The sequence below is a fragment of the Xiphophorus maculatus genome, chromosome 20, assembly GCF_002775205.1.
Source record: "Xiphophorus maculatus strain JP 163 A chromosome 20, X_maculatus-5.0-male, whole genome shotgun sequence".
Lineage (NCBI taxonomy): Eukaryota > Metazoa > Chordata > Actinopteri > Cyprinodontiformes > Poeciliidae > Xiphophorus > Xiphophorus maculatus.
Genome location: NC_036462.1, coordinates 501,521 through 514,023, shown reverse-complemented (window position 1 = coordinate 514,023; position 12,503 = coordinate 501,521). Strand labels below are relative to the sequence as shown.

Here is a 12,503-nt window from a genome sequence, read left to right as displayed (position 1 = left end):
GGTCTGCAACCTGTGGCTCTTTAAACTCTCCACATTTTTTTCCTTCTTTGTTGTGTTTTTTCTGGAATGACACTAATGATCAGGTGTTACATTAACGGAATACTTTCCGTATTTTTTTAAATCAACGGAAAAATTTGAAGCCTGTCCGTCATTTTGACAGATTACAATTCACTCCCCTGACTATATTTGGTGCAGATGCCTGGGACACTTTCAACTTTAAACAGAGAGTACATGGTGGTGGTAACTAAATCAGTCAATAAAACATCCCTTCTGAATATCATCATGGACACTGAATTAAATGCATCTTTAGATGACAGCATAGTGAAAAGTTATGAGCAGGAAACTTTGGATAGCGCCTGGTTAAAAAGCGCATCAAAAACTTTGGCTGAAGTGGTGCGTTTAACAAGCCTACAGTTCATACAGAATCGAGAAACTATTTTATATGTGTTAATCTATTTATTGTTTAAATGGAGAAGTACAGTTTACCTTGTTAAAAACAAGAAAGTAGTGAGTTAATTATACTGTAACAATTGTATACGTGGCTTTGCTTTGCTCTGTTCAAGCTGCGGGGATGGGATCCTTTCAATCAGTCATCCCAGAAGATCTGCAATTGACTCATCCTGCATTAAAACATATAATATATGCTTTGGAACTCAGTGTTGTCAGAAGTATTAAGGAATTTTTAATCAGTATCACAGTGTATGAAGGGCAGGACTAGAGGTGCAATCTTATGTCACATCCATGGTGGATGAGGGTATTTTAACATCCACACTTTTCCTAGTGAAATGATGAAACACCCTCACTTTCCAGTGTCTTTTGTCAGATTTGGCTCCATTTTTGCTCTGTCTACTGTAGAACTCGCGTGTGGTTTGCGATCAGTTAATTGTAGCCTTTGCTTTCTTAGCATTATCTAGGTCTCTAAACTTGATGGGGTTTTTTTAGTGTTTTTTTCCTTCAAGGACAAATGGTACAGGAGAAGGCAAATCTCCCATGTGCTCCCCGAGTTCTTGCTAAGCAGCACATCCCCTTTTCAGCGCCAGCTGTTCCCTCGGATACACCAGACCACGCTGAAATTCTCCTAATATAATTCCCGGGGCTCGGGAGAATAGTGCAAAAAAAAACAAAAAAAAAAAACAAGCGTGCCAACGAGGAGAGCGTTGAATTTTTCATAAGTGGGGCTCTGGGCTTGTGGAGTTTAGCGGGCAGCGCTCTCATTCATGAGCAGATGTTCAGTGCAGTTACACTCCACAGTTAATGTGAACTTGCTGGCCTCTCCGCCATTGGCTACAAGGACGTTGGCAGAGATCTGACATCTGAGAATTCCTCCCCAGTAAAAAACGCAGGTCGGGGAAAGCGATTGCTCCGGCCTTTTTTAGCCACTTCTTTATAGTCCAGGAGCTGGATCCCGGATAAGTGGGGGCGGCGGGAGGGGTTGAGTGCTGACAGCCCATCCGTCTTCAGGCCGACAGTGATGAAACGCCCGCTATTGTTTGCTTTGGGAATAGTGATGAAATTCTCGCAAAATAAGATAATTTCCACAAGTTTTACACTCACTTTTCATATCAACCACTCAGCAGGTGAGATCTCAAATCACCCAAAGGCTGAAACATCACTCATTGGATTGAAACGAACCTTTTATGGGGAGTAATTATTACCCTTGAAACAGGAAATTCATAGAAACAAGGAACCTGTGAGGAAAGGAGGGGGGTATTAGCGGTTTGGCCCTGAGCTGAAACCAGCTGGTGCTGTGGTCAGCCTCCCCTGCCTGGCGCCTCAGACATCTGCATGGTCAAACCGGCCAGCCACGGGTTTTGATGTGGCCCCGCAGATCTTTAATAGTTTCCTCCTGACAGAGAGAAGTGAGGGGCTGCACGGCTCCAGAGAGCAGTGTACATGACACCAAGACTTGGGCCAGTCAGTCCCGATTTTTTGTGTGAAAGTCATCACGGCAAAGTTGCACATGTGGGACTTTAAAGCGAGCAAACGACAAGTTCTTGTTTCCTCCGCACATCTCATTTTCACTTTCTAATTGGTCGTTTTCAGGTTGGCTTTTACAAGAGCAAAACTAATTAGTGTTTCTAAATTCAGCAGAAAAAAAGAAAAAAGAACACCAGCTTGCATGATTGTTCTGGTTTCCTCTGTGGTGTCAGGCACTCAACAAGAAAATAAGACTAATCATTTTCTAAATTGCTCGTATATTTAAAGCCGGGAGCCGAGTGGAACTGCCATTCCTCCTGGCATTTTGTTTGGCAGGAATTGAGGAGGCAGTGGTTGCCCTTTCCCGCCTGTGTACTCTCTTTGTAACTCATGGGAAGTTTAGACTTGGGAGGCCTGTGGGAAAAAAAGGGGAAAAAAACAACAACAAAAAAAAAACAATGCGTTGTGTTTTAGGTGGGGTTATTTCTGCTTTTATTAGGAATGTCCTGCTGACAGGAGCAAACCCGGCCGAGTTTACAGTAGCTGTGACATTGCCGTTACCTTTATTCAAAGTGCTCCAGCTGCAGCAAGCCCTCAGGAAGCCCCAGTGAAGGCAGGTCCACAGAGGCAGGCCAGAGATAGGCGGGGGTGTCAAACACTGTTTGAATTGGCAGACGCTACCCCCCCTCGGGGAACTTTTCCCTAGCTTTGCAGAAAAGCCGGTGGCGTCGGCTGTGGCGGGGCAGGCAGTGATTTAGGGGGCAGAATGGGCTTTTTCCACCTCTCCTCCCCTTTCAGGAAACACATCTTGCCGTTTATCCCCTGTGTGTTTTCACACTAAGGGACTGAATCACAAAGGTCAGCTATAAAAGGCCGTGGACTAACATTTGATAACTGTAATGGGACAAAATATTATACTAATTAATTGGTTTAAAAAATGTCTTCAATCTAATTTGCTGACATTTATGTAACCTGAATGTAAGCAAAAATACCCTGGGTTGAGAGCCTGAGTGAAAATGTATAGTATTTGGAGCTAAAATTATATAACATAGTAATTCACACTGGAGATGTACTGATCCCCAATTTTGCTGCAGATTCCCATTGTTTTAGTAAAGGTTTGAACAAATTTAACTGATTCCAGGTTCTCTTTAAGAACTATAAATAACTACAAAATACTTTTTTTAACTTTACGGATGAATGGAACATTTCTGTCACTCCTCATTTTTTATTGAAATTATGACCAGGTCCCATAATTGGTGACATTTCTTGCAATACTGCAAGTAGTTTTCAAGGGAATGCATGTTGAACACTAAATTACCTCTTTTCTGCTGTGTATTATGTAAAACTGGGATGTCAGGGAAAAGGTGGCTAAAAATCTCTGCAGACTCCACACATCCTGGACACAAACCATTTAAGCACACAGTATGATACCATAAATATTTGCATTAATTCAGCCTCATCTTCCGCTTTTGCAAAAACACTAGATATATAAATATTTACAAGAAATACTTTCCATTTTTGATATATTTATATTTTAAATTTCTGTAAAAGCAAAGGCCAATTCCTCGTTAGTTTGCACAAACTTGGTGAATAAAGCTGATCCAGATCCTAACAGGGTTACCTTAATAACACTGTCTACGCTTTTTTAAAGAAAAACAGTTCTTGCTTTTTGCATTATTTTTTATTTATTTATTTTTTGTATGCTTGAAATATTGTTTTTTTGTTTTTTTTTTAAGCCAGCTAACCTGTAGTTCATAACAACAGGTGGGGAGTGTGCTCCCTTTCTACCCAACTTCTTTCATTCAAAAAGCCTTTAAACCAGAGAAGCAGCATGACAATTTTTTTTTCCTGTACACTTTGATTCTATATAGATGTAATCTGTTTTTTATTTCCCTCAACAGGTTTAGAAGCCAGTGATTAAGAAAAGCTTGATCAAAGGTTAAGGAGGAGTTGGGGTTTAAAATTAGTTAGAGCAGTAATCAATTTCAAGGGGGCTCTGTTCCAGTCATTGGAGTGCGTTATTTTTTAATAGTCTTGCTGTATATATATATATATATATATATATATATATATATATATATATATATATATATATATATATATATATATATATATATATATAAATACCTAAAAAATATATATATTTATTATGCGTGCATCTCCAAATATTTAAAAGGCAGCTAGGGAGTGAATGTTAATTTCAGAGTGACCTGTTTAGTTTTCCTCCAACTTAACTCAAGCATGCTGTAGGAAAAAAAAAGACACTGGGGGTGATATGGTAGGCATTTCAGATTGTGTAAAAAAGTATGTGTTTTTTATTTTATTTTTTTAACACTTTTGTGAAACTAATTTTCACCGTTTTTCTCTTTTTCTGGTCCCCCCCACGCCTTCCATCCCTGCCCCATATCCTGCCCTTTGCTCACTTTTGATCTCCTCTCCACTTCTCCATTTGCTCGACCAGCGAGGAGACTCCGGCAGTGACATCCTGTGGAGCCTGACATCAAAGTAAGTACCCAAAGTGGAGATGCTGCTCACGTCTTTTGAAATAGAAGTCTGCTTTATATTGAAAACCATCAGCAGGTTTTTAGTCACCACAAGATTTGTAGGAAAAGGGGTTTTGTGTAGTAACAGACAGCAGCTGTTTGCTGACATCAGCTGTGACTGCTGGAGTCCTGCAGACAGTGACGCAGGCCGGACAGCGGGGAGTTAAAGGTTAACCATGAACCTGACAGGCACAAGAAATTGCAGATTGTTGCTCGCTCATGTCTGCATCGCTTGCCCTCCCCTTCACTGGACTATCCTAGAAGTCATTACTCCTTGTGTGGTGTATAAACACGTCAAAAACAAACCGTGACCCCAAGGCAGAGCCTCCACAAAGCAAAACAATTTCAAAGCATGGGATGTAGTGTAAACACAGAACACGGCTAACCTTCACGCAGGGAAGACTTCACCTTAAACCTGCTGTTTGTTTTATCGTCCCCTGTTGACCTTGGTCAGGTCGGATTTTCATCTCGCTCGTTTTTTTAGGTCCACGTGGTTCTGTGTTGACATTTAGGGTTCCAGGTTGTTGTTTACATGTACAGCAGTATATAACAGTAGTTATACTTGAACTTCTTCATATTTCTTGATATTAAGAGTTCCTGTGCAGAGAAGTTTGCTTGAATCAGTTTGTAGGTCTGGTTAAGTGAGAAAAAAAGAAAATGGAGAACAGTTTTCAGTTCTTTATTCTATTAGCTAAAAGATGGAAATAAAATCTGATTTTTGAAAACATAGAATGCTTTGTACTTGAATTTATGTTAGATTTTTTTATTTCCGATTTGTTATATATCAAAACTTAGTTTTGTTAAGCTTTTTGAGTTACTTAGAGTTCAAAGATCATTGAAGTCTTTGTCAACAATACAAAATGCTCTAATTCATTCTGCTTTGGGCTCTAGATCACCTTAGATCAGCTTTTTAAAATTTATTTGGTGCCAAACACAGATTTCAAACTTATTTTTAGGGCTTATGTTGTTCTAACAAAGAAATTGTTGAACAGTGTTCTTTGCCTCTTTAGTAAATCTGAAGTGAACTTCATGGTTTGTGAAAAATGTAGCTTTTAAAACCCAACAAGGTAGATGTCTTTTACAGACTCTGATAGATTGTTTGCTTACATTTTTATGGATTTAGTTTTGGGTATCAAACAAAAGGAGTCGAAGACATATGCACCCCAAATTTCAGATTTTTTTACATTTGTAAAAGAAAATGTGGAAGTTATGGTCACCGCTGTGAAATATGGTTTTGGCAACAGCATGGTGCAAGGATGCTTTTATTCAGCAGAGAACATAAAAAAGCTCTGCTGAAGAAGCAGATGGAAAGATAGAAAATCTTCACTTCACAATTATGCACCACTTTGTGTTGGTCTATTATATAGTCTCACTGAAACATATTTAGATTCAGGGTTATAAAATAACATTCAAACAGTCCAGCATTGAAAATACTTTTTACTAGGCTCAGTATGAGAGTTTACAGACAAAAAGCTTTCGATCAGCATCCAAATGATCCATTTTCACCTGCATTGTTTACAACGGTTGAACATTGTATGTAATAAATAAAGCTGGAATACTTTCTCACATTCTCCCTTTACATTCAGTTGTATACTGACTCTTCTTTCATAAAACCGTCTTCATGCTAACTGTTTAGCACAGTGCCAACAGTCACCGTACACTGACATGAAGCTGTATTTTTTTAAATAAAGCCCAGCTGCTGAATGATCAAATAGTCTCTAATTAAAGCCCGAATGTACACTCATGTAAAATTCTCTCTGGAATGCTAACAACCTGTGATATTTCCAACGGTTGAACATTACTGTTCCCCCTCCTTTCCAAGAAGGGAGGGGGGACAGATACAGAGAAAGAGAGGAAGGAGGGGCAGCGTTCATGTGGCAAGCTTACATGCTGTTCACATCTATGTCAGATTGAGGCTAATGAAGGACAGACTGATCCTTGGATTAGAGCCCTAAGCAAATGATCCCTCTTTGAATAAATTAGAAGCACCGAGCCCTCCCCTCCACCCCATGCTGCGCCATAAAAGTGTTGACTCGTGGTTGGACGAGCCCCCAATTGTCACAGTGTTTGATACTATGTTCGAGCCTTTCTTCTTTCTGTTCTTCTATGTCATGTATGTTTTGAGAATCTGTGATCATTTCCAGGTCAATACGTCTTCAGGAGCAGAGTTTGATAGCAAGTGGAAAGTATTGAGTGTTGAGTCATTTGACAATGTAAATGAGCCCTCTGAACATTTTTTCCCCCACCCTCTGAAGAGGGATGGCATTTACATATTGCAATTTTTTTCTTTTTTGATCAAAACAGTATGGTAATCAAAAATATTTAAATATAATTTGTGAATTCTAGTTAGGAATAAGCAAAACAACAACAAAAAAAACTCCCTCTGAACTTTTTCCAAGTAATTTACAGTTAGAGCAGCTCAGCGCATAGATATGAATCCTAAACTCGTAATTACATGGCACTTTTGAATATTTATTGCCCAGACAAGGACACAGAGATGTAACCTCCTAACTTACCGCTCCATTCCTGCTAATAAATTCCTTTCTGCTTCTTTAGTGGTGGGGCTACTTTCACCGGCTGCAATACTGTCATTTGATTTTTGCTGATATAGCATGTGTACTTCATAGGAGAATGAACTGGATGTTTCCAATTAGCCTTAGTCGTTGCTCGTGTGTTGAAGCTGACTGAAGAAGTCTTGCTTAGACCATAGCCTTAATTTTTGTAGGTTTTTAGATTTTTTTTGTATTGTTCATCGTACTTTAAAGTCCATAAAGAGGACACTGTGAAGAATGTTGATGCAAATTTGATTTACAGCTGAAGCAAATCAGAGAGAAGTAATTGATCTTCTGTAGGTAATGTAAAGGAAAAGAGAAACCTTTTAGTGGAACCTAGATTCATACTGTTTTTTGCGTTTCTTTTTTTCCACTTTCAGCCCTTTATGCGTTTTAACTCCCCCCAAGAGTTCCAGTGTGTCTCAGTTGGAGGTGCACTAATCTCTCGGCTGGGGATTGGCACTGGCCAATTTTTTACCTTGATTGGCTCTCATCAGTTAGGTCCTTTAAAATGTGCTGTGATATATTAATGCCTAATTAATTTCACTTTTTGAAACCTGTGGGATGTAAATGAGGTTATCTATACCTGCCGAGTAGCGTGCGCTAATTCCAGATTTTTGTGATTGCACCGAAAGGGGCAGTAATCAGGCAGAGGGTGGCGCCAAAGACACAGCAGATAGATAATAATTGGAAGAAGAAAAACAGAAATTCTTGTTTTTGTGAAATATGAGGAGAGACTCGCTGTTTTCTCCAGTTTTGTATTTTATATCTCAAAGACAACATAGATAAGAAAACTATGTTGATACTTCGCAATAATTTTGTAATTCCTCACATTTTCGTAGAATTACCCAAACACATAGTGCCATTTTATATAATAATAATAATATATATATATATATATATATATATATATATATATATATATATATATATATAGACTTAGACTTAGACTGACTTTTATTGTCATTTTGCATGCACAGGGTGAATACAGAACGAAATTTCGTTGCATACGGCTCAGGACAATGTTTTGAGCTTCCAATGTTGTGAGGTTACTCCAGAATAAAATAAAATACAGTATAAAATATGAATATAAATATAGAATATAAAGTGCAGGAATGACAGTAAAATATAAGTTATTTAGCTCTGTACATGTGCAAGGTATAAAGTGGAGACCAGATTTTAAGTGCAGTCCAGTTAAGAGTTCAGCAGTCTGATAGCAAGTGGGAAAAAGCTGTTTCGGAACCTGTTGGACCTGCACCGGACGCTGCGGAACCTCTTTCCAGAGGGCAGCAGGGAGAACAGTCCATGGTGGGGGTGTGAGGGGTCACTGTGAGGGGTCACTGACGATATATATATATATATATATATATATATATATATATATATATATATATATATATATATATATATATATATATATACAGTACAGACCAAAAGTTTGGACACACCTTTTAATTCAATGAGTTTCCTTTATTTTCATGACTATTGACATTGTAGATTCACACTGAAGGCATCAAAACTATGAATAACACATGTGGAAATATGCACTAAACAAAAAAGTGTACAACAACTGAAAATACCCCTTATATTCTAGTTTCTTCAAAGTAGCAACCTTTTGCTGTGATTACTGCTTTGCACACACTCTGCATTTTCTGGATGAGCTTCAAGAGGTCGTCACCTGAAATGGTTTTCACTTCATAGGTGTACCCTGTCAGGTTAATAAGTGGGATTTCTTGCCTTAGAAATAGTCATGAAAATAAAGAAAACCCGTTTCTTTATTATACTGTATATATATATATATATATATATATATATATATATATATATATGTACACACACACACGAGGTGAGTTCTCTTGCCTCATGATCAACTGCAGAGTAAGACAGTAACAGTGAGCGAAAGTAAAGTCAAGTGCAGTAATATATTTTTCTCCTCTTACCACAGCAATCACGTATTAATAATCGCAAAATAAGCATTAAGCCTAAAACCATACTACTGCAACAGACTTAATGTTCTGCTCTTTGTGTGGGAAATATTTCAGTGCTCTTTTAGGGGCGTGGTTGTCAGTTGCTATGGGAACGAGTTTGTGTGTAGCCTGGCCAATGCAGAGAGCGAGAAAGACGTGGTTTTGAGTTGGGGTCTATATTTGTAAAAATGATTATGATTAAGTCAGTGCCTCACCAGCTATGTACCTCACATCACTGATATACACACACATATATTGTATGTATATGCGTTCTGCTTTCTGGTCCAATTTTTTTCTGAAGTAAAATTTTGTCCACAGAGACATCAGTTTTCATTTTATTTGTTGTTTCTGTTGATTTGTTTACTTATTTTGGATATTTAAAATATCTCCCAATTCCAGAGTTAAATGTTCATTAGAATTTAAAGTTTATTGATCTTTGAGGATGTGTAATTGCATTATTTTGCTATTACCATTATATTTCTTCAAAACAGTCTCAAAACAATAATATTATCATTTATTGCAATTACTTATGCGGACAATTTAATGTCTAGCAGAATTTGTTATCGTGACATGCCTAGTCCATGCTCTACCCTCTGTGCCACCGCTGCGCCCTGGTCAAGCTTTTTAAAGATCGCCGATGGGCCAGAAAATGGCAACCTGTGCACTCCTACTGTCTTTGTAATTTAAAAAAAACTGAATTAGCATGTCAGGCCTTAAAGAAGAACAGAAATGGGTATCAGCCCGAAAAGGCCTGATCGGTGCATCTCATCATACAATATTTCAAAACAGAGCTTTGGTCAGGAGAAGTGATGGCTCGTGGCATATGGACTACACAGATGTATGTTGTACTCGCTCCACACCTCTTGACCTTCCTACCATGCTGCAGCCGGCACGTAATCCTGAGCCCCCTGTTTGTAAACATGAAAGCAGCGATCAGACGCCCGTTCTCCCCATTTGCTCGCCTCACAGACTGGCACAACACAACATGACAAGCAACAGATGTGTCACACTGGCTGAAATCAAATCAGCCGTCCAGCATGGACTCCTGCACACCATCAGACATGTTGAGACGGAGGGTGGAGTTGGGGGTGTAGAGGCAGCGAGGACTGCTGGCAGATGAGACAAGGCAGAGCCTCTGCTGCTCCCAGCTTCCTGTCTGGGGAAAAAAGGGACATGTCTGTTTGTGGGGCCGCTTTTGACACTCCAGTCACTCTGTCATCTGGGTCGGCTCGCCACAGCTCGGATCATACGTACACATTGCATTCAAAGAGCGTCATATCAGCCGCGTGACAGGTAGGCTCTCAATGAGACAATAGCCAGAGGGGGATGTCCTTTTCAATACAAGTGCAAGCTCAAATGCACAGTGCACTGAGACAAAATAACATCATTTGACATCATTCTGAATGCTCTCATGTTGTCTTTTTTAGTCAGTGTGGAAAGAATACTGTAATACTAGAAAAGGAAAGTTCGGAAAGGGAGAAGTTAAAAGGCAGCGACCGTTCTCTTTTGATGTCTACGCCTCGTAAACCGACCATTAAGAGAGTACCTTTACGCATTAAAGATATCCTCTAGGACTCCAACTGACAATCATTTTAGTAATTGATTATTCTATACATTATTCTGATAATTAATTTGATTTTAAAAATGGTCATATTCTGCAGATATTTCATTCAAACACTTGGAACTTTTTATATATATAGTATTAGAAATACTTTGAAACATGTAAATAAACAAACCGTTTTTTTAATCAAATAGGAAGAAAATGCCATAACACAGCATTCATTTAGTGAACACTGGATCATTTTTAGCAAAGGATGGATCTGTTGCTGGAAATATATTTCTAGCATCTAACCTTTTTAAAACATTTGAAAAATTCAACCTTTTTTGCTTGACTTAACATTAACACAATTGATTATTTTCTGATTATTAATTGGACAGGAAAGGGTGCTTAATAGATTTATTTATTTTTTACAGAATTTGAACTGGGCGAAGCTAAAACCACCACTGGAGGAACTTTGGGTGGGACATGTTTACAGATTATTTTATTTCATTTCTTTCAGCGTAATTGCTAAACGTATATATTTTCCTGCAGTTTTGGCTTAATTACTTCCCAGAGGTGTTGGGTTTTTTCAGCAAAAGGCCTTTTTTGAATCTGTCTGAATATCTGTATTGGTCTCGATGTTGACAATGTGCCTGATTCTAAAGGGCGGATCAATTCTCTGCTTTGTGTTTTGAGGATATGGTTTATTATTTATTTTGCACTATGTTTAGAATTTTTAGTTGCACTTTCTGAACCATGTGAAAGGTATGTTGAAGCTTATTTTTTTACATGTTTGACCAAGGCAGTCAACCTGTCTTTTTTTTTGTAAGTTTCTTTATTATTTATTTTACATCGGTTGCTATACTCCTAATTGCACTGACTAAGCAAATTAAAATTGTGTTGGTTTTTCATGTTTGACCAAACTTGTGAAGTTTTTGGTGTATTTGTTGCTGTACTGGTGCAGAGTTTTCAAATACATTTGTAAGTCGGCACATTTATGTCTTTTAAAAAAAAAAAAAATAAATAAATGTTTAAGTCAATTCAGCACGGTTTCTGTATTGGCTGATATTAAATCTGTCTCAGCATCGGAAGTAGTAAAGAAGGGTTCAGTGCATCCCTATGTGTCAATTCCAAAATTAGTGGACAGTTATTCCAATAATTGATTAATCACAATTAATCCGAATAATTGTTTCAGCCCTAATCTGCTTTTGTTAACCGCCACAAATAGTGTGGCTGCAGGGGGAGAGAAACAGGAATCCACCATCAGGACAAGTGACTGAATGAAGGCGGAGCAGCAGCTGCTTGACTACTGCAGGCCATCACTGCACATCTGTTTATCTATCTGCCAGCCACACGAGTGTTTATACCCACAGGTATAATTGAGCTATTTTCCTGAGGGCAGCCTCACTAAGTTATGTTCCAACTTTCCATTAAAGCTTGTGGAGGTGGGGAGGGATGTTTGACTGATAGTAATCACGCCCAGCAACACTGCTATGTAAATACAGCTTATCAGCTTTACCAATTTGGTTAAGTGACACCAGCGTGGGTGATTCACACATCCAACTCGGGTGGCTGTGACACAAGGCCATACACGCCTTTGTCATTTATTAAACCACCGGCAACTCGTGTTCTTAACAACTAAGTACTCAGGAAGACACATAATTGCGAAAAACACTGTTGAAACAATATCAAGCTAGGAAAATGCAAATAGAAAGTTTTCAACCTGCCGGGCGGGTAAGCTTAACTGTATGCATTCAGCAGCACTGTATGGAAATTGAAATGAGAATATCTAGATCTAAAGCGCAGCATTTAAATATTCAAATGTTAACACCAAACAATATAGTGCATTATGGCTTTTAGTATTTGCATACAACTCTGTTTGCTGCTGCTGAGCTGGAAGAAAGAGAGAGAGAGAGACTATGTGGAGGATGTGGAGCACACAAATAAAGCTTTTGTCTTTTGGTTGTAAGGAAATGACATGTGA

The 12,503-nt window shown here is 38.5% G+C and overlaps 1 protein-coding gene across 4 annotated transcripts in view; it reads left to right on the top strand.

Moving 5' to 3' along the window:
• The window catches only part of foxp1 (forkhead box P1), a 308,396-nt gene that overhangs the window by 58,289 nt on the left and 237,604 nt on the right, over positions 1–12,503 (top strand). For all 4 annotated transcript variants that reach the window (XM_023325335.1, XM_023325333.1, XM_023325331.1 and 1 more), the window contains one exon: positions 4,379–4,422. The gene's annotated coding sequence lies outside the window, so the exon portion shown is untranslated. The remainder of the gene's footprint in view (positions 1–4,378; positions 4,423–12,503) is intronic.